Source organism: Rhinoderma darwinii, chromosome 5, assembly GCF_050947455.1.
Source record: "Rhinoderma darwinii isolate aRhiDar2 chromosome 5, aRhiDar2.hap1, whole genome shotgun sequence".
Classification (NCBI taxonomy): domain Eukaryota; kingdom Metazoa; phylum Chordata; class Amphibia; order Anura; family Rhinodermatidae; genus Rhinoderma; species Rhinoderma darwinii.
This window is the reverse complement of record NC_134691.1, coordinates 345,499,263-345,522,919: the sequence shown is the minus strand read 5'-3', so window position 1 is coordinate 345,522,919 and position 23,657 is coordinate 345,499,263. Positions and strand designations below refer to the sequence as shown.

General features: G+C 38.9%; 1 long non-coding RNA gene across 1 annotated transcript in view; it reads right to left on the bottom strand.

Annotated features, from left to right (window-relative positions):
- Window positions 1-275: 275 nt before the first annotated feature.
- LOC142653106 (uncharacterized) overlaps window positions 276-23,657 on the bottom strand; it is a 28,305-nt gene continuing 4,923 nt past the window's right edge. The window contains exons 2-3 of the long non-coding RNA XR_012848050.1: window positions 15,435-15,540; window positions 276-336 (exon numbers count right to left, since the gene is read on the bottom strand). This is a non-coding gene — a long non-coding RNA (uncharacterized LOC142653106). The remainder of the gene's footprint in view (window positions 337-15,434; window positions 15,541-23,657) is intronic.

The following is a 23,657-nucleotide window of genomic DNA, read 5'->3' as shown; positions in this document are numbered from 1 at the left end:
GACCTCCACTATGACCAGTATACCACAGTCTAATGACCGCTGACCACCACTATGACCAGTATACCACAGTCTAATGACTGCTGACCACCACTATTACCAGTATACTACAGTCTAATGACCGCTGACCTCCACTATGACCAGTATACCAGTCTAATGACCGCTGACCACCACTATGACCAGTATACCACAAGTGGATTGTTGAACCGGCGGCATATACGAATCGTTAAACATGATAAATTATTATATTACAATTGCAGATAGTCCAATGAATGTTCTCACCTGCTGGTCAGCGGCAACATGACAAGCGTGACTGTCAATGGGTTACTAGAGGAAAAACTGAAACAGGAAATTTGTCAATAAAGACTAAGGAAATGTGTCACCCCTGAACCTGATGATGTAACTCCAAATATCCCTGATTCTATCTATCTATCTATCTATCTATCTATCTATCTATCTATCTATCTATCTATCTATCTATCTATCTCATATCTATCTATCTTTCTCATATCTATATATCTATCTATCTATCTCATATCTATCTATCTTTCTCATATCTATCTATCTATCTCATATCTATCTATCTTTCTCATATCTATCTATCTATCTCATATCTATCTATCTATCTATCTATCTATCTATCTATCTATCTATCTATCTATCTATCTATCTATCTCATATCTATCTATCTATCTATCTATCTATCTATCTATCTATCTATCTCATATCTATCTATCTATCTATCTATCTATCTATCTATCTATCTATCTATCTCATATCTATCTATCTATCTATCTATCTCATATCTATGTATCTATCTATCTATCTATCTATCTATCTATCTATCTATCTATCTCATATCTATCTATCTATCTATCTATCTATCTATCTATCTATCTATCTATCTCATATCTATCTATCTTTCTCATATCTATCTATCTATCTCATATCTATCTATCTTTCTCATATCTATCTATCTATCTATCTCATATCTATCTATCTATCTCCTATGTATATATCTATCTCATATCTATCTATCTATCTCATATCTATCTATCTATCTATCTATCTCATATCTATCTATCTAATATGTATCTATCTATCTATCTATCTCATATCTATCTATCTATCTATCTATCTATCTATCTATCTATCTATCTATCTATCTATCTATCTATCTATCTATCTATCTATCTCATATCTATCTATCTATCTATCTATCTATCTATCTATCTATCTATCTATCTATCTCCTATGTATATATCCATCGAAGATCTTTTTTATAAATGAACTAGAGAGTAACGTGATATATTCGCTGATAAATAAAATGTATATTTTATTCAGATTATCCATAGGGAGAAATATATCAGCCACTGGAGGAATATAAGCCGGTGTAGATTTGTTTTATAATTTGTGCCACTTTCCGAAAATATTAGCGCAAACATGACATGTGCAAAAATAGGAGTCTTTATTACGCTACTAAAGTGGGATAAACCAGTTGATAAATTCCCTACATTGAGTCCTCAAGTGATTTAACATTTTGTTCTTATTGTTATATCTATTTCTGGGAAAGCTGAGTGAGAACTAATATGTCCGTCATTAGAACTCATGTAGGGATTGTCATCCGGCTTTCACAGACTACTATCCCCCACATCCGCCTAGATATGCTTTGATGGGGGTGGGCTGCTGGGTTGAAATGTTGTTGGGTGTATGCAGCAGTTTTATAGGTTGTCACTATATAATCAGACTGAATACAATAACAGAAGAATGATGAAGATGAATCACGTACGAAATGTCTACACAATCAATGGTCTGACCCACAAATAACTAATGTCAGGACACACAGCGGGAGGGATCCAGAGACCCCACTCTAAAGGAACGTCCATCTACCAGAGCATGCTGAGACTTGTATTTCCAAGAATAATCAAGGCAGTGACATTCTACATATAAAATTAGGAGTAATAGATTGTATTACCCTGTCCTACAGTCATCCTCTCCCCAGCCTGACATGGCTGATAACAGAGAACAATAGATTGCACTCCACGCATTTGAAAAAATACCCAGCTGATTTTAATTCCAGAATGACCTCATAAGTGTTCCTGCTCTTGCTTGTGCTCTCAGTTGGCCACTGGGGGCGCATGGCAAGGTGAGCTCATTCCATCTGTTCACTTGTTGTGGTGCTGTGTGGTGGTGTCTGTTGCTGTAGTGCTGCAGTGCTGCAGTGCTGCACTTGTGGGGGGACGTGGCCCAGAGCCAAGGAGGCTTGGCACGGTCTGAAGGCATGGGTGCTTTTGGGCCCCTGGGTTGCTCCATCTGCAGGAGCGGTGCTGCGGTGGCGGTAGTCGCCATGCGGTGCTGCAACCGCTAGAGTAGGGACCCACTTTAAAGAGGTCGCCGTGAAGTGGCAAATGGGCTTATACAATTTGATCAAAATGTTTACAAAGAACCTCATGTTCATGTTTCTAAATTATGCCTAGCGGCTCAGATCAACGTATATACTGTGGATTTTGCGGTCCATGTCTAGTTTCTCACAATGCTGACAATCAATGGTCTGACCCACAAATAACTAATGTCAGGACACACAGCGGGAGGGATCCAGAGACCCGACTCTAAGGGAACGTCCATCTACCAGAGCATGCTGAGACTTGTATTTCCAAGAATAATCTAGGCAGTGACATCCTACATATAAAATTAGGAGTATTAGATTGTATTCACCTGTCCTACAGTCATCCTCCTCCAGCCTGACATGGCTGATAACAGAGAACAATAGAATGTATTCACCTGTCCTACAGTCATCCTCCCCCCAGCCTGACATGTCTGATAACAGAGAACAATAGATTGTATTCACCTGTCCTACAGTCATCCCCCACCCAGCCTGACATGTCTGATAACAGAGAACAATAGATTGTATCACTATGAAAAACCATATTCTTAAAACTAGTTTACAAGAAAATATCAATTAGATGAGGGCGGCCAGGAAGATTACTATTCTTTATTTTAGCAGTGCCGGACAGGTGTAGCAGTGCCGGAAAGGTGTAGCAGTGCCGGACAGGTGCAGCAGAGCACTAAACATCCCTGCATCATTGCATCAGTATTCATGCCGATCACTTTACTGCAGAGCTTGCAATCTAATCTCCCGACCTCTAGATCACACACACAAGTATAGAAACTCTGCAGACTCCGCCCTGGCATTACTGGTGCGAGCAGGAGGCGGAGCTTAGACATGAGGGGGAGGGGCTTATATGCATGCAGCATGATAGGTCTTGCACTGTGCTGGGTCCCCCGGCTGTAGGACACCCTCAGAACTTCTAGAACACTCGTTTTCAGCGATCCCAGGTTGCAATGTTACATTATTTAGAGTCCAAGCTCCTGGGACGTGGTGGAAAAGCAATACCTGGGCCCCTCACCCACTACTGACTCCACCCACTGATGACATCACACAGTATAGGATCTATATACATCATTGTTCAGCTGTCATTGGACCTTCAGATCTGCCCTCTTATGTGGCAGATCCCAGACCCCCCACCTGCTGCTTTAGTTTTCCTGAGTTGTTTTCACTTCTGTTGACTTTGCTGAAGTTCTGCTGTTTATTGACCTCACAACCAAAACAAACATTCTAACCAAAACAGATACAATGTAACAATAATGTAACAACACCAACGTAACAATGTGACAACAATGTAACAGTCCGGGGCTCACCCTGCGCTGTGGGGTCCTCTGCTGCCGGTGACACATCGGGAAAGTGTTCGCTGTGCTGCTGGCTCCCTACACCCAGGCTGCACACACCCCACACCCGACACCCAGGCTGCACACACCCCACACCCAGGCTGCACACACCCCACACCCGACACCCAGGCTGCACACACCCCACACCCTCCCAGCAGCAGGAGACATTTACCCTGTGAGTGCTAGAGCTCCTCTCTGCCAATGGGTAAGGAGGGGCACCTGACTGCCAGGGTGAAGATCTGCGCAATGTCTCATCTCACATTAACCCCTTCCTGGCTTTCAGGTGCAGCAGAAGACGACCTTATTTGGAGTGATCACTGATCGCTGAGGTCTATTACATATGGGGTGATTCAGTAATAACCTTATTATGTCCGGTGAAAATATCAATGAATACAATGTAATTATAGGGGGGCTGCTCGGTATAGAGGGGGGCTCCAGGATCATCTCCCCTGGTGGACTGGGTGTCCCATGGTGCCTCCATCTTTGTGGCCCTCCAGATGACTCCCATATTCTTATATCCCCCATTGTGCTGCCTGTACAGACCCTTCACCATCAGTTCACAGTATAGGATGAAATTGTGGCCCTTCTTTCCAAGGGCCCTATGGCTGCTGCCTCTGGTATGTACAGCCTGGTGCAGATATAGGGGAGGCAGAGGCTTCAGTCACACTCGGGCCCTGGTGTTTAAGGGGCCGCTCTGCCATATAGGACAGCAGTATTATAAGTGACAGATGATGGTTGTAGGGCCCTTTGCTCATAGTCATTATCATGGTGTGCAATAACCACTAGGGGACGCCATTCCGGTACTTAGAAGGGTTGTCACCCAGCTTTCCACACACTCTGAATAATTCGATGAAGTTCCTTTTTTCTATTCCTGTTCTGTCTATGTAAGTGTCAGTCTTCAGGATGAGCAAAGCTATAAATCTCTCAGCCCATGTGTCAGTCTTACTGTATGTCTGTCATGCCAGTTATCAAACAGGAAGCTCAGGATGAGCAGAGCATGGAATTCTGGGAGAACATATAAAAAAAATCTAGGGCCCTAACTTAGGAGACACATTCATAGCTGTCATGGCAGTGCCCATGGGGGTTGTCACTCAACTTTACACAGAATGGTATTAAATCCCATTACGTTCTCCCTCTACTCCTGGCTTCCCTGTGTGTCAGTCTTCACTGCAGTTGTGGCATTTCATTCATAAACCATAAAGCATTGGATAAGCAGAGTTTTGTGTCCCTCTTCCTGTGTGTCAGTGTACACTGTAATTCTTGCATTCTATTTATTATCGAAGAACTTTTGAAGGGGAATGCTGACAATATGAAACAACTAGGCAAGTCTATAACAGCCAATTGTGTGCTGCCCTATTATGTGATGGAGCTGACGGTGAATTATGCATCTGCTTTGTCCCCCCTCCCCCCGGACTATATTGAGCTGTTCACACAAATAGCAGCGAACACTCATAACTGTCGTCCAGAATTAGATTCCCTGAGGCTCACACAGCGACATCCACACAAAGGACGACTGTCCCAGACAAAGCCCCTCTGTCCTCCCCCCTCATTATAAACCGGTCCCCAAATAATCATCCACACATTGTTTACTAATCATAACTCCCAGCGTACACAATAAAATAAACTGTATGGGAAGTGGTCAATATTAACCCTTACATGGAGCGAAAGCGACGATTAACAGTGACATGTCATAAACCCGGCACGTCCAGGTGTTGTTATGAGTTTATTGTAGGATAGTAACTGGTAATTATAACTAGATCATTATATAGACCTGGAGAAAGGGAGGGAAACCAACTCCATATATTTATCCATAGGGGGCAGTATTACTGTGGGGTCACAGCAAGGATGGCAGGCGCACCTGGTAAGGATTGTATACTCCTGGGACTAGTGGAGGGAGAGAGGCCTCAAACACTGCAAAAGCGAACACTTAAAGAGACAGAGCGAGCAACTGGGCCTAATCTGGCAGATGTAATTCAGGAGTTCATGAGTTGGAGAGGGGGCAGCACTAAGGAACTCCCGGGTGTCGGTCTACTACAAATAATGCCAATCCGGCCAGACCTGGTGCAGTATATGGGCACCATAGGGCAATGCCAGCAGATGTAGAGCACCATCCGTCACCTCCTGTAATGATGTGGGAAAATTTATAGTAAATTTCCACCTTTTAACACCAGGGCTCTGTAGGTCCAACAATCTGTGGTGATCATTTCTTAATATATAATTATAGCGGTCAGAGCTCAGTTTTTCTGATAGACAAATCCCCTGTATAGTCAGAGATCAGAAAATGAATTCTGCCACCCTGCAGCCACCACTAGGGGGAGTTCAAGAGCTTTCTGCATACTTATGTTAAATTCAATGTATGAACAGCATATAGTAAGCTCCATATTGGCAGTAACAAAGGGGTAGAAACTTAATCTCACTCCTGACCTCGACAAATTCTGGGCAAATTTTCCCAAGTTTAGAGACACAGAGTGATGGATATGGTCAGTGTGAACATCACATCCTGGAATGAAGTGGTTCCCCCTCAGAACATTGTGGTTTGACTTTTGGGGCACTGTGATCTGGTGTCAGACTTAGGGTAGAGGTGGTGATGGATTTGGACTGCGGGGTGAAGTGTTTGGGTGTTGCTGCATCAGAATCACAATATAACTCTCCATTTACCTAATTTTTGTTCATTGGCAAGAAGAGGGTGTCAGCCTGTCCAGCCGTAGTTGTCAGTTTGGTCACAAATAAGGGGCTGTACAGTCCTGCAGTGTACAAGTAACTATACCATACAGTGCCTAGTTGTAAGTATCATAAACTATGGTGACTGAATTCTAGTGCCACATACTGGCTAAAAAAAATATTCTATACTGTTGTCTAAAAGATTATACAGTTCTATCACCATACTGTAATATTAAGTAGCAGAGCCACAATGTACAATATAAAGAGTGCTCAAATAATACAACAATGTACAATATATAGACTGCTCAAATAATGGTACCATGCAGTGAGCAAATAACAGCTGCACACATAAACTAATATAAAGGTCTAAAAAAAAAAAGTGCCGACAATGTAAAATACCCTTATACAGTGCTCAAATTATACTGCACATTGTGCTCAACTAATACCACCATACAGTGCTCAAATAATATCACCATACACTGCTCATATAATACCACCATAAAGAGCTCAAATAATACCACCATACAGTGCTCAAATAATGCCACCATACAGTGCTCATATAATACCACCATACACAGCTCATATAATATCACCATACAAAGCTCATATAATATCACCATACAAAGCTCATATAATACCACCATATACTGGTCATATAATACCACCATACAAAGCTCATATAATACCACCATATACTGCTCATATAATACCACCATACACAGCTCTTATAATACCACTATACACAGCTCATATAATACCACCATACACAGCTCATATAATATCACCATACACAGCTCATATAATATCACTATACACAGCTCATATAATACCACCACACACTGCTCATATAATACCACTATACACAGCTCATATAATACCACCATACACAGCTCATATAATACCACCATACACAACTCATATAATACCACCATACAGAGCTCATATAATACCACCATACAGAGCTCATATAATACCACCATACAGAGCTCATATAATACCACCATACACAGCTCTTATAATACCACTATACACAGCTCATATAATACCACTATACACAGCTCATATAATACCACCATACACAGCTCATATAATAACACCATACATAGCTCATATAATACCACCATACAGAGCTCATATAATACCGCCACACACAGCTCATATAATACCACCATACACTGCTCATATAATACCACCATACACGGCTCATATAATACCACCATACACAGCTCATATAATACCACCATACACAACTCATATAATACCACCATACAGAGCTCATATAATACCACCATACAGTGCTCATATAATACCACCATACACAGCTCTTATAATACCACTATACACAGCTCATATAATACCACCATACACAGCTCATATAATACCACCATACACAGCTCATATACCACCATACACAGCTCATATAATACCACCATACACAGCTCATATAATACCACCATACACAGCTCATATAATACCACCATACACAGCTCATATAATGCCACCATACAAAGCTCATATAATACCACCGTACACAGCTCATATAATACCACCATACACAGCTCATATAATACCACCATACAAAGCTCATATAATACCACCATACACTGCTAATATAATACCACCATACAGAGCTCATATAATACCACCATACACTGCTAAAATAATATCACCATAAACAGCTCATATAATACCACCATACACTGCTCATATAATACCACTATACACAGCTCATATAATACCGCCATACACTGCTCACATAATACCACCATACACAGCTCATATAACACCACCATACAGAGCTCATATACCACCATACACAGCTCATATAATACCACCATACACAGCTCATATAATACCACCATACAGTGCTCATATAATACCATCATACACAGCTCATATAACACCACCATACACAGTTCATATAATACCACCGTACACAGCTAATATACCACCATACACAGCTCATATAATACCATCATACACAGCTCATATAATACCACCATACAGTGCTCATATAATATCACCATACACTGCTCATATAATACCACAATACACAGCTCATATAATACCACCATACACAGCTCATATAATACCACCGTACACAGCTCATATAATACCACTGTACACAGCTCATATAATACCACCATACACAGCTCATATTATACCAACGTACACAGCTCATATAATACCACCGTACACAGCTCATATACCACCATACACAGCTCATATAATACCATCATACACAGCTCATATAATACCACCATACACAGCTCATATAATATCACCATACACAGCTCATATAATACCACCATACAGTGCTCATATAATATCACCATACACTGCTCATATAATACCACCATACACAGCTCATATAATACCACCATACACAGTTCATATAATACCACCATACACAGCTCATATAATACCACCATACACAGCTCATATAATACCACCATACAGTGCTCATATAATACCACCATACACTGCTCATATAATACCACCATACACAGCTCATATTATACCAACATACACAGCTCATATAATATCCCCGTACACAGCTCATATAATACCACCGTACACAGCTCATATAATACCACCGTACACAGCTCATATACCACCGTACACAGCTCATATAATACCATCATACACAGTTCATATAATGCCACCATACAGAGCTCATATAATACCACCATACAGTGCTCATATAATACCACCATACACAGCTCATATAATACCACCGTACACAGCTCATATAATACCACCGTACACAGCTCATATAATACCACCGTACACAGCTCATATAATACCACCGTACACAGCTCATATAATACCATACACAGCTCATATAATACCACCATACACTGCTCATATAATACCACCATACACTGCTCATATAATACCACCATACACTGCTCATATAATACCACCATACACAGCTCATATAATACCACCATACAGTGCTCATATAATACCAACATACACAGCTCATATAATATCCCCATACACAGCTCATATAATACCACCATACACAGCTCATATAATACCACCATACACAGCTCATATAATACCGTCATACACAGCTCATATAATACCGTCATACACTGCTCATATAATACCACCATACAGAGCTCATATAATACCACCATACAGAGCTCATATAATACCACCATACACAGCTCATATAATACCACCATACACAGCCCAAATAACACCACCATACACAGCTCATGTAATACCACCATACTCAGCTCATATAATACCAGCATACACAGCTCATATATTACCACTATACACAGTTCATATACCACTATACAGTGCTCAAATAATATCACAATACACAGATCATATAATACCACCATACACTGCTCATATAATAGTACCATACACAGCTCATATAATACCACCGTACACAGCTCATATAATACCACCGTACACAGCTCATATAATACCATACACAGCTCATATAATACCACCGTACACAGCTCATATAATACCACCGTACACAGCTCATATAATACCACCGTACACAGCTCATATAATACCACCATACACAGCTCATATAATACCACCATACAGAGCTCATATACCACCATACACAGCTCATATAATACCACCACACACAGCTCATATAATACCACCGTATACAGCTCATATAATACCACCGTATACAGCTCATATAATACCACCGTATACAGCTCATATAATACCACCGTACACAGCTCATATAATACCACCGTACACTGCTCATATAATACCACCGTACACAGCTCATATAATACCATACACAGCTCATATAATACCACCATACACAGCTCATATAATACCATACACAGCTCATATAATACCACCATACACTGCTCATATAATACCACCATACACTGCTCATATAATACCACCGTACACAGCTCATATAATACCACCGTACACAGCTCATATAATACCACCGTACACCGCTCATATAATACCATACACAGCTCGTATAATACCGCCATACACTGCTCATATAATACCACCATACACAGCTCATATAATACCACCGTACACAGCTCATATAATACCACCGTACACAGCTCATATAATACCATACACAGCTCATATAATACCACCGTACAGTGCTCATATAATACCACCGTACAGAGCTCATAGAACACCACCGTACACAGCTCATATAATACCAACATACACAGCTCATATAATATCCCCGTACACAGCTCATATAATACCAGCGTACACAGCTCATATAATACCATCATACACAGCTCATATAATACCACCATACAGTGCTCATATAATATCACCATACACTGCTCATATAATACCACAATACACAGCTTATATAATACCACCATACACAGCTTATATAATACCACCATACACAGCTCAAATAACACCACCATACACAGCTCATGTAATACCACCATACTCAGCTCATATAATACCAGCATACACAGTTCATATAATACCACTATACAGTGCTCAAATAATATCACCATACACAGCTCATATAATACCATCATACACTGCTCATATAATACCACCATACACAGCTCATATAATACCACCATACAGTGCTCATATAATACCACCATACACAGCTCATATAATACCACCATACACAGCTCATATAATACCACCATACACAGCTCATATAATACCACCATACACAGCTCATATAATACCACCATACAGTGCTCATATAATACCACTATACACAGTTCATATAATACCACCATACAGTGCTCATATAATACCACCATACACAGCTCATATAATACCACCATACAGCGCTCATATAATACCACCATACACAGCTCATATAATACCACCATACACTGCTCATATAATACCATCATACACTGCTCATATAATACCATCATACACAGATCATATAATATTACCATACACAGCTCATATAATACCACCATACACAGCTCATATAATACCACCATACACAGCTCATATAATACCACCATACACAGCTCATATAATACCACCATACACAGCTCATATAATACCACCATACACAGCTCATATAATACCACCATACACAGCTCATATAATACCACCATACACAGCTCATATAATACCACCATACACAGCTCATATAATAGCACCATACACCGCTCATATAATACCACCATACAGTACTCATATAATACCACCATACACAGCTCATATAATACCACCATACACCGCTCATATAATACCACCATACAGTGCTCATATAATACCACCATACAGTGCTCATATAATACCACCATACAGTGCTCATATAATACCACCATACACAGCACATATAATACCACCGTACAGTGCTCATATAATACCACCATACACAGCTCATATAATACCACCATACACTGCTCATATAATACCACCAATAATACCAGTGACAAAATAACAGCTCTACATATAAAGTAATCAAATAACAGTGCCACACTATCAGTATATACCAGCTTCATACATGCAGTCTCCATATAACCGCTCCATACACAGTGATCATATAGCAGTTCCATACATAGTCACCATATAACAGCTCTATACATAGTCATTATATAACCGCTCCATACATAGTCACCATAACAGCTCCATACATATAGTCACCATATAACAGCTCCCTATATACAGTCATTATATAACAGCTCCATACATACAGTCACCATATAACAGCTCCATACATACAGTCATTATATAACAGCTCCATACATACTGTCATTATATAACAGCTCCATACATACAGTCACCATATAACAGCTCCATACATAGTCACCATATAACAGCTCCATACATAGTCACCATATAACAGCTCTATACATACAGTCACCATATAACAGCTCTATACATACAGTCACCATATAACAGCTACATACATACATACAGTCACCATATAACAGCTCTATACATACAGTCACCATATAACAGCTCCATACATAGTCACCATATAACAGCTCCATACATAGTCACCATATAACAGCTCCATACATAGTCACCATATAACAGCTCTATACATACAGTCACCATATAACAGCTCCATACATACAGTCACCATATAACCGCTCCATACATACAGTCATTATATAACCGCTCCATACATATAGTCATCATATAACAACACTAAACCTAAACTCCCAGGATGCAGAGCACATGAGGTCTGTGCTCGGCCTGAGTTATGATTTGGGGGTCATTCAGCATTAATAAAGGTTAACAGTTTCTTAAGCCAAAGCCATAAGTGCATTGAACAGGAAGCAAAGGTCTAAAGAAACAAATGATGCATCCCCTTTCTTTGGTGTCCACTTCTGTGTTTAGCTAAAAATAAACTGCAACAAAAACGGCATCAAAACTACGTGTGTGATCCTGGCCCTACAGTGAAATATCTGAACGTTCTCTGCCTCAGGGATGGTAAAGGGGTTTCTGACCGCTGGGATCACTGGGTATGTGAAGTGCCACGGCTCCTGCTGAATTTTTCCCAGCACGGCTCCCAACTAGGCAGATCCTGCAATTTATCCCAGTATCATGTAAGGAGCTTCACAGGGACTATACTGAGGGGGCCTGAGATGCTTCATTCTCCTGATCACTCAGACCAAAGACCCCAAAATCAGCAAATGACAGCAAAACCAAGTGAGGAACCATCACACAGTTATGGGAAACCCCCCTCAATGTCCAATGTGTCCGGAATCTTCACATCTTCCTCTTTTCTAGCTCATGTTTGTAAAAGATTAACAAGTTATAAAACATTCCCTGTAACCATTACATGCAGATATCCCGGAAATCTCTCCATGTCCTTATCAGGACGTCTCCTCACTATCAGTACAATACAACTATCACCATACGAAAGAAAATACCCGGGTAATACCAGCTGTACATATATAATTATATACAGAAAATACCCAGGTTATACCAGCATGCCCCATATCACTTTATACAGGAAGATGTATAACTTATACCAGCTGTACATATATAATTATATACAGAAGATACCCAGGTTATACCAGCATGCTCCATATCACTATATACAAGAAGATGTATAACTTATACCAGCTGTACATATATAATTATATACAGAAGATACCCAGGTTATACCAGCATGCTCCATATCACTATATACAAGAAGATGTATAACATATACCAGCTGTACATATATAATTATATACAGAAGATACCCGGGTTATACCAGCATGCTCCATATCACTATACACAAGAAGATGTATAACTTATACCAGCTGTACATATATAATTATATACAGAAGATACCCAGGTTATACCAGCATGCTCCATATCACTATATACAGGAAGATGTATAACTTATACCAGCTGTATATATATAATTATATACAGAAGATACCCAGGTTATACCAGCATGCTCCATATCACTATATACAAGAAGATGTATAACTTATACCAGCTGTATATATATAATTATATACAGAAGATACCCAGGTTATACCAGCATGCTCCATATCACTATAAGCAAGATGATGTATAGCTTATACCAGCTGTACATATATAATTATATACAGAAGATACCCAGGTTATACCAGCATGCTCCATATCACTATATACAAGAAGATGTATAACTTATACCAGCTGTACATATATAATTATATACAGAAGATACCCAGGTTATACCAGCATGCTCCATATCACTATATACAAGAAGATGTATAACTTATACCAGCTGTACATATATAATTATATACAGAAGATACCCAGGTTATACCAGCATTCTCCATATCACTATATACAAGAAGATATATAACTTATACCAGCTGTACATATATAATTATATACATGGGATACCCAGGTTATACCAGCATGCTCCATATCACTATATACAGGAAGATGTATAACTTATACCAGCTGTACATATATAATTATATACAGAAGATACCCAGGTTATACCAGCATGCTCCATATCACTATATATAAGAAGATGTATAACTTATACCAGCTGTACATATCTAATTATATACAGAAGATACCCAGGTTATACCAGCATGCTCCATATCTCTATATACAAGAAGATGTATAACTTATACCAGCTGTACATATACAATTATATACAGAAGATGCCCAGGTTATACCAGCATGCTCCATATCACTATATACAAGAAGATGTATAACTTATACCAGCTGTACATATATAATTATATACAGAAGATACCCAGGTTATACCAGCATGCTCCATATCACTATATACAAGAAGATGTATAACTTATACCTGCTGTACATATATAATTATATACAGAAGATACCCAGGTTATACCAGCATGCTCCATATCACTATATACAAGAAGATGTATAACTTATACCAGCTGTACATATATAATTATATACAGAAGATACCCAGGTTATACCAGCATGCTCCATATCACTATATACAGGAAGATGTATAACTTATACCAGCTGTACATATATAATTATATACAGAAGATACCCAGGTTATACCACCATGCTCCATATCACTATATACAAGAAGATGTATAACTTATACCAGCCGTACATATATAATTATATACAGAAGATACCCAGGTTATACCTGCATGCTCCATATCACTATATACAGGAAGATGTATAACTTATACAAGCTGTACATATATAATTATATACAGAAGATACCCAGGTTATACCAACATGCTCCATATCACTATATACAAGAAGATGTATAACTTATACCAGCTGTACATATACAATTATATACAGAAGATACCCAGGTTATACCAGCATGCTCCATATCACTATATACAAGAAGATGTATAACTTATACCAGCTGTACATATATAATTATATACAGAAGATACCCAGGTTATACCAGCATGCTCCATATTACTATATACAAGAAGATGTATAACTTATACCAGCTGTACATATATAATTATATACAGAAGATACCCAGGTTATACCAGCATGCTCCATATCACTATATACAGGAAGATGTATAACTTATACCAGCTGTACATATATAATTATATACAGAAGATACCCAGGTTATACCAGCATGCTCCATATCACTATACACAAGAAGATATTATTGGAGGTTCTCAGTGTTTTACCTTTGTTGCCCCATTGAAAATATCCCGCAGACGTCTTGTATTGAAGTTATTTGATGACTTTAGTTCTTTGCTCTTCTCAGAAATGTTCCGCCACTGTCCTTACAAACTGGGAGAAAAGGAAACAATGTGTCGGCAGAATGACGTCACTGTGATTAAGAAATGAGCTCAGGAGAACGGATTTTGCAAAATGTGTGAAAATTTAAAGCGTCAGCTGATATTACACAACCTAATAATGTCCGTAAATGATGATGAGTTGGAGGGAAGGGGGGATCGTAGACACATTCCCCAATATTACAGCTACAAATCAGTCACTCAGCCCAGATCTTCCCACAAAGGGTCCTTCTGCTTTTAACTGCAACACCGAAGACTTTGTGTTTTAAATACATTTTTGTTTTGCCCTCTTCTTTAAAAATATTGTTTTGAACTGCATTTTTCCTAACAAATTTAAATTAATTGTAAGAATGGGGAAGCATTTTACTTATCTGGTAATTATCTATAGCCTGTATTATACTCCAGAGCTGCACTCACTATTCTGCTGGTGGAGTCACTGTGTACATACATTACATTACTTATCCTGAGTTACATCATGTATTATACTCCAGAGCTGCACTCACTATTCTGCTGGTGGAGTCACTGTGTACATACATTACATTACTTATCCTGTACTGATCCGTAGTTACATCATGTATTATACTCCAGAGCTGCACTCACTATTCTGCTGGTGGAGTCACTGTGTACATACATTACATTACTTATCCTTTACTGATCCTGAGTTACATCCTGTATTATACTGCAGAGCTGCACTCACTATTCTGCTGGTGGAGTCACTGTGTACATACATTACTTATCCTGTACTGATCCCGAGTTATATCCTGTATTATACTCCAGAGCTGCACTCACTATTTTGCTGGTAGAGTCACTGTGTAAATACATTACATTACTTATCCTGTACTGATCCTGAGTTATATCCTGTATTATACTCCAGAGCTGCACTCATTATTCTGCTGGTGTAGTCACTGTGTACATACATTACATTACTTATCCTATACTGATCCGGAGTTACATCCTGTATTATACTCCAGAGCTGCACTCACTATTCTGCTGGTGGAGTCACTGTGTACATACATTACATTACTTATCCTGTACTGATCCTGAGTTACATCCTGCATTATACTCCAGAGCTGCACTCACTATTCTGCTGGTGGAGTCACTGTGTACATACATTACATTACTTATCCTGTACTGATCCTGAGTTACATCCTGTATTATACTCCAGAGCTGCACTCACTATTCTGCTGGTGGAGTCACTGTGTACACACATTACATTACTTATCCTGTACTGATCCTGAGTTACATCCTGTATTATACTCCAGAGCTGCACTCACTATTCTGCTGGTGGAGTCACTGTGTACATTACATTACTTATCCTGTACTGATTCTGAGTTATATCCTGTATCATACTCCAGAGCTGCACTCACTATTCTGCTGGTGGAGTCACTGTGTACATACATTACATTACTTATCCTGTACTGATCCTGAGTTATATCCTGTATCATACTCCAGAGCTGCACTCACTATTCTGCTGGTGGAGTCACTGTGTACAGACATTACATTACTTATCCTGTACTGATCCTGAGTTACAGCTTTTACTATACTCTAGATGTTCATTCACTAATCACATTACTTATCTATCACTGATCGTTATCCCCGTTACATCCACTAGTAATTGTGAGCTATAAAATTTATTCGCTTAGATCTTTATATGTGATCTAATAGACAGTAGGAAGTTGTTACAAGATGGCAGTGGCCCCCGCTACCTCCTGGTCCCATATGCAGCTGCACAGGTTGCCGAAAAGAAGAGTCTGCCCTTGATAAAACGCATGTGTTTTTGCAGAGCGATTTTCAGCCGTGCGTCAAAATTCCTGACAAAACTGCACTGTGTGAACAGACCTTAACAACACCCACTGGACACCAGGGACGTTATTACTAATAAACGAAAATTTACAGAATTATAAACTACTAATGTTTCACTTCTTATCATTAGGTATGGAGACAAATTCCCAGTGATTAAAAGTTTCTATCAAAAAACAGATCATGTAAAAATCAGTTAATAAACTTTCTCTTCATCACAGATGTTCTAGATCAGATCAGCATGAACCTCTGTGCCGGCAAATGTAAAAAATCTATAATCACTGCACGCGAAACAGGCAGAAGCGGGTACAACAGAGAGAACACGATGCCGGGAAACACTGCTAATCATTTATAGAAAATAAGGATCATAAATATCACTGAGCATATTCTTGTATATAGGAGCAGTATTATAGAGTTATAATCTTGTATATAGGGGCAGTATTATAGTAGTTATATTCTTGTATATAGGGAGCAGTATTATAGTAGTTATATTCTTGTATATAGGAGCAGTATTATAGTAGTTATATTCTTGTATATATGAGCAGTATTATAGTAGTTATATTCTTGTATATAGGAGCAGTATTATAGTAGTTATATTCTTGTATATAGGAGCAGTATTATAGTAGTTATATTCTTGTATATAGGGAGCAGTATTATAGTAGTTATATTCTTGTATATAGGAGCAGTATTATAGTAGTTATATTCTTGTATATAGAGGCAGTATTATAGTAGTTATATTCTTGTATATATGAGCAGTATTATAGTAGTTATATTCTTGTATATAGGAGCAGTATTATAGAGTTATATTCTTGTATATAGAAGCAGTATTATAGTAGTTATATTCTTGTATATAGGGGTAGTATTATAGTAGTTATATTCTTGTATATAGGGGGCAGTATTATAGTAGTTATATTCTTGTATATAGGAGCAGTATTATAGTAGTTATATTCTTGTATATAGGGGGCAGTATTATAGTAGTTATATTCTTGTATATAGGAGCAGTATTATAGTAGTTATATTCTTGTATATAGGAGCAGTATTATAGTAGTTATATTCTTGTATATAGGGGGCAGTATTATAGTAGTTATATTCTTGTATATAGGGGCAGTATTATAGTAGTTATATTCTTGTATATAGGAGCAATATTATAGTAGTTATATTCTTGTATATAGGAGCAATATTATAGTAGTTATATTCTTGTATATAGGAGCAATATTATAGTAGTTATATTCTTGTATATAGGAGCAATATTATAGTAGTTATATTCTTGTATATAGGGGGCAGTATTATAGTAGTTATATTCTTGTATATATGAGCAGTATTATAGTAGTTATATTCTTGTGAATAGGAGCAGTATTATAGTAGTTATATTCTTATACATATGGGTCAGTATTATAGTAGTTATATTCTTGTATATAGGGAGCAGTATTATATTAGTTATATTCTTGTACATATGGGTCAGTATTATAGTAGATATATTCTTGTATATAGGGAGCAGTATTATAGTAGTTATATTCTTGTATTTAGGAGCAGTATTATAGTAGTTATATTCTTGTATATAGGGGGCAGTATTATAGTAGTTATATTCTTGTATATAGGGGGCAGTATTATAGTAGTTATATTCTTGTATATAGAGGGCAGTATTATAGTAGTTATATTCTTGTATATAGGGACAGTATTATAGTAGTTATATTCTTGTATATAGGAGCAGTATTATAGTAGTTATATTCTTGTATATAGGGGGCAGTATTATAGTAGTTATATTCTTATATATAGGGAGTAGTATTATAGTAGTTATATTCTTGTATATAGGAGCAGTTTTATAGTAGTTATATTCTTGTATATAGGAGCAGTATTATAGTAGTTATATTCTTGTATATAGGAGCAGCATTATAGTAGTTATATTCTTGTATACAGGGAGCAGTGTTATAGTAGTTATATTCTTGTATATAGGAGCAGTATTATAGTAGTTATATTCTTGTATATAGGGGGCAGTATTATAGTAGTTATATTCCTGTATATAGGAGCAGTGTTATAGTAGTTATATTCTTGTATATAGGAGCAGTATTATAGTAGTTATATTCTTGTATATAGGGGGCAGTATTATAGTAGTTATATTCTTGTCCATAGGAGAGGATAGACGTGTGCTTGTGAGCTCCCTGTTAGGACTATGCATGGCTTCTGACCCAGGTGGAGGGGAGGGGTCCTGGGCTGATGATCCTGGGAAAGCCCAGAGTCTGGAGTTTGGCCTGCAGCATGGAGATGGTGGAGGTGATGATCTGGAAATGGTGGCTGGTGAGTCAACTGAATCTCATGATGTTGGTGAATTGTGCACAAAAATGACAAAGAAAAATATCTTTAAAATGCAAGTTCGCAAATTGAGAACTGAAATTAACCAAGAGACTGATCCAAAGGCAAAGCTGATGAAATGTGAGTGTCTGGATGTTTGCACACGTGAGCTGGTGATATTGAAGGAGAGATTGCAGAAAGACTCATGCACAGTACCCAAAATAAAGAACTGGGCAATGGAGAACAAAAGGGAGACCAGAGCCCAAACTGTGAAGAGAAAAAATATCATTGCAAAAAAAGACACTGACTATAAGACTGTGTATAATATTGTGGAGCAGGGAAACCCTGGAAGATATGAGTGTGCAGTGGCTGGAAGATCACATCTCTCGTCATGTGTGGGGTCTGTGCAATCAGTCAACAAAAATGCTGCTAAAGCTGCAGAGAAATGTGTGCCAGCTGACGAGGGGTTAACTGCAGTAGGCTCTATGTGCAGTATTGATGAAGTGAATGCGAGTGGCACTCCTGGGAGTGAGCAAGAAAGTGCCTCATGTCCTGATATTATAAGTGAGACCTCGCTCAGCGCCGTGATTGACAGTCTGATATCTGATGAACCAGCGGCACAGGCTGAGGCGGACATTGCAGACCCTGTTCTGGAGGTTCAGCCGCCCGCAGTGTCAGTGAATGGAGTGCAGGTTACACAGCGATCAGGAACAGACACAGGAGGATCTGCAGTACAATCAGCTGAGGAGAGGTCCAGTCCTGACCCACCTGCTGACAGACCTCAGTACAGGAGACTGTTTTCCAGCGTCACAAGACCGACTAACCCCGCACCTCAGAGGAGGAACGCGGTCAGAATCAGGTACTCCGGACCAGAGGAAAACCTCCCCTCCAGACTCTACATTGGGAAAGTTTTGTTGAAGGAGTTTATGAAGTTTAAAGCTTCTGAGGTGTTCGCTCTGATCCACGTTCCCTCCAGCAGGAATTATGACATCAGTTTCAAGCTGCAATATAGTCTAGACTTATTCTGGAGTATTTATAACGATACAAAGGAGCACGCGATGTGGGAGCATCTACATGTCATCCAGCTGACTAAACCCCAGGTAGTCACCGCCACCGTCCTGTTCCAGTCTGAGGTGGTGGCTCTGGCAGATTTGCAGCACTGGTTGAGCAGATATTGTGAGGTGAAGAGACTGCCAACAAAGATCTATGATGAGGAGGAGATCTGGAATGGAGGATATTCTGTCAAGATCCAGCTGGTTCAGGAGAATGGAGTGACCAGACATCTGCCGCACTCCTTCTACCTGGGCTCGGAGAGAGGCGTATGTTACTACCCTGGTCAACCGCGACTGTGCCATAGATGTGGGGGCAGGCACCTGGCATTCAACTGTTCCCGTATTAAGTGCTCACTATGTGGTCAGTTTGGGCATGTGAAGGACGATTGTAAAGGACCTGTCATCTGTAACCTGTGCTTAGGACCTGGACATACATTCCGGGAGTGTCCACATGCAGAACATAATAAGGAGGAGACCTTTAAAGGAGCCATGGAGGAAGGATGGATATCTCCATATGTGTAGAGCCATGGAGCAGGAGGATATCTCCATATGTGTAGATATGACCCCAGAACCTGGAAGTCCCAGCGATGATGTGAGCCGAAGTACCAGAGACCCTGCTCCAGAGACGAATGTCCCATCTGTGGATGCTGCACAAGTGTCAGCAGCCACTGAAAATAGAGGTCATGCTAAAAGCAAAATATCCAGTCACTCTGTCACCAAACATCTGCCCGACACCAGTAAGGAACCAGCTGATCCAGCCGCAGCGACCAGTAAGGAACCAGCTGATCCAGCCGCAGCGACCAGTAAAAAAGCAGCTGGGCCAGCCGCAGTGACCAGTAAAAAACCAGCTGATCCAGCCGCAGCGGCCAGTAAAAAACCAGCTGATCCAGCCGCAGCGACCAGTAAAAAACCAGCTGGGCCAGCCGCAGCGAACAGTAAGGAACCAGCTGATCCAGCCGCAGCGACCAGTAAAAAACCAGCTGATCCAGCCGCAGCGGCCAGTAATAAACCAGCTGATCCAGCCGCAGTGACCAGTAAGGAACCAGCTGATCCAGCCGCAGCGACCAGTATCGATGAGGAGGGATTTCAGACGGTTAAAAGGAGAAGTAAAACAGATGATTCTTCTAGGAAAAAAATCACTGCTGCAAAGAAATCACCGGAGATTCCAGTGCTGGCGATAACTGGGGGACGTTACTGTGCGCTGGGAGAAGATGACCAGGAAGAAGAAGCAGAGATGGAGCAAGTCTCCTCACACATCCCAGATAACGAACCTCAGGATGAAGATGCTGACCCCCCAATGTTCCCCAAAAGATGGGGTGTTACAGGACATAGCAGTGGAAGAAGGAAAAAAAGTAGGAAAGACATGTAACCAGGATGAGGCTGAAAATCACATCCTATTAATGTGAACAGCGTGAAGAATAGGAGCAGGCGGCGGGCGATATTCCAGCGTCTGTCTGACAACAAAACCAATGTCCTCTTTATACAAGAGACTTATCTACAGAGTAATGTCCCTGCTGTGTCCCTGCAGTCACCACATCTAGTGGGACAGTGAAGCTCTTTGCTGCTGTATGGAGACTTCTACCCCGAACTCCGTTTATATCATAGAGGTTCACTATATGTCATAAATGTGGTGACCGTGTACCCTCTGTGGTGTGCGCGATGCTGCCCGGTCACCAATAAAGAAGAACTCTCCTGTAATACTGCTTAGAATAATATCATGAAAAATAGTTGAAACAATCTATACTGGCGCAATATTCATATATTATGGTTTGTTTAATGATTGTGACGTTATTAAGAGACATACGTTTATTTTCTTTATCTGTTATGAGTGTATTGCAAAGGTATTGTAATATTTTGTTGCAAGTTTTCAAATAAAAAAGATAATTATAGTAGTTATATTCTTGTATATAGGAGCAGTATTATAGTAGTTATATTCTTGTATATAGGGGGAGTATTATAGCAGTTATATTCTTGTATATAGGAGCAATATTATAGTAGTTATATTCTTGTATATAGGGTACAGTATTATAGTAGTTATATTCTTGTATATAGGGGGCAGTATTATAGTAGTTATATTCTTGTATATAGGAGCAGTATTATAGTAGTTATATTCTTGTATATAGGATCAGTATTATAGTAGTTATATTCTTGTATATAGGAGCATTATTATAGTAGTTATATTCTTGTATATAGGGGGCAGTATTATAGGAGTTATATTCTTGTATATAGGGGTAGTATTATAGTAGTTATATTCTTGTATATAGGAGCAGTATTATAGTAGTTATATTCTGGTATATAGGAGCAGTATTATAGTAGTTATATTCTTGTATATAGGAGCAGTATTATAGTAGTTATATTCTTGTATATAGGGGCAGTATTATAGGAGTTATATTCTTGTATATAGGGGCAGTATTATAGGAGTTATATTCTTGTATATAGGGGCAGTATTATAGGAGTTATATTCTTGTATATAGGAGCAGTATTATAGTAGTTATATTCTTGTATATAGGGGCAGTATTATAGTAGTTATATTCTTGTATATAGGGGCAGTATTATAGTAGTTATATTCTTGTATATAGGGGCAGTATAATAGTAGTTATATTCTTGTATATAGGGGGCAGTATTATAGTAGTTATATTCTTGTATATAGGGGGCAGTATTATAGTAGTTATATTCTTGTATATAGGAGCAGTATTATAGTAGTTATATTCTTGTATATAGGGGGCAGTATTATAGTAGTTATATTCTTGTATGTAGGAGCAGTATTATAGTAGTTATATTCTTGTATATAGGGGGCAGTATTATAGTAGTTATATTCTTGTATATAGAGGGCAGTATTATAGTAGTTATATTCTTATATATAGGAGCAGTATTATAGTAGTTATATTCTTGTATATAGGAGCAGTATTATAGTAGTTATATTCTTGTATATAGGAGCAGTATTATAGTAGTTATATTCTTGTATATAGGA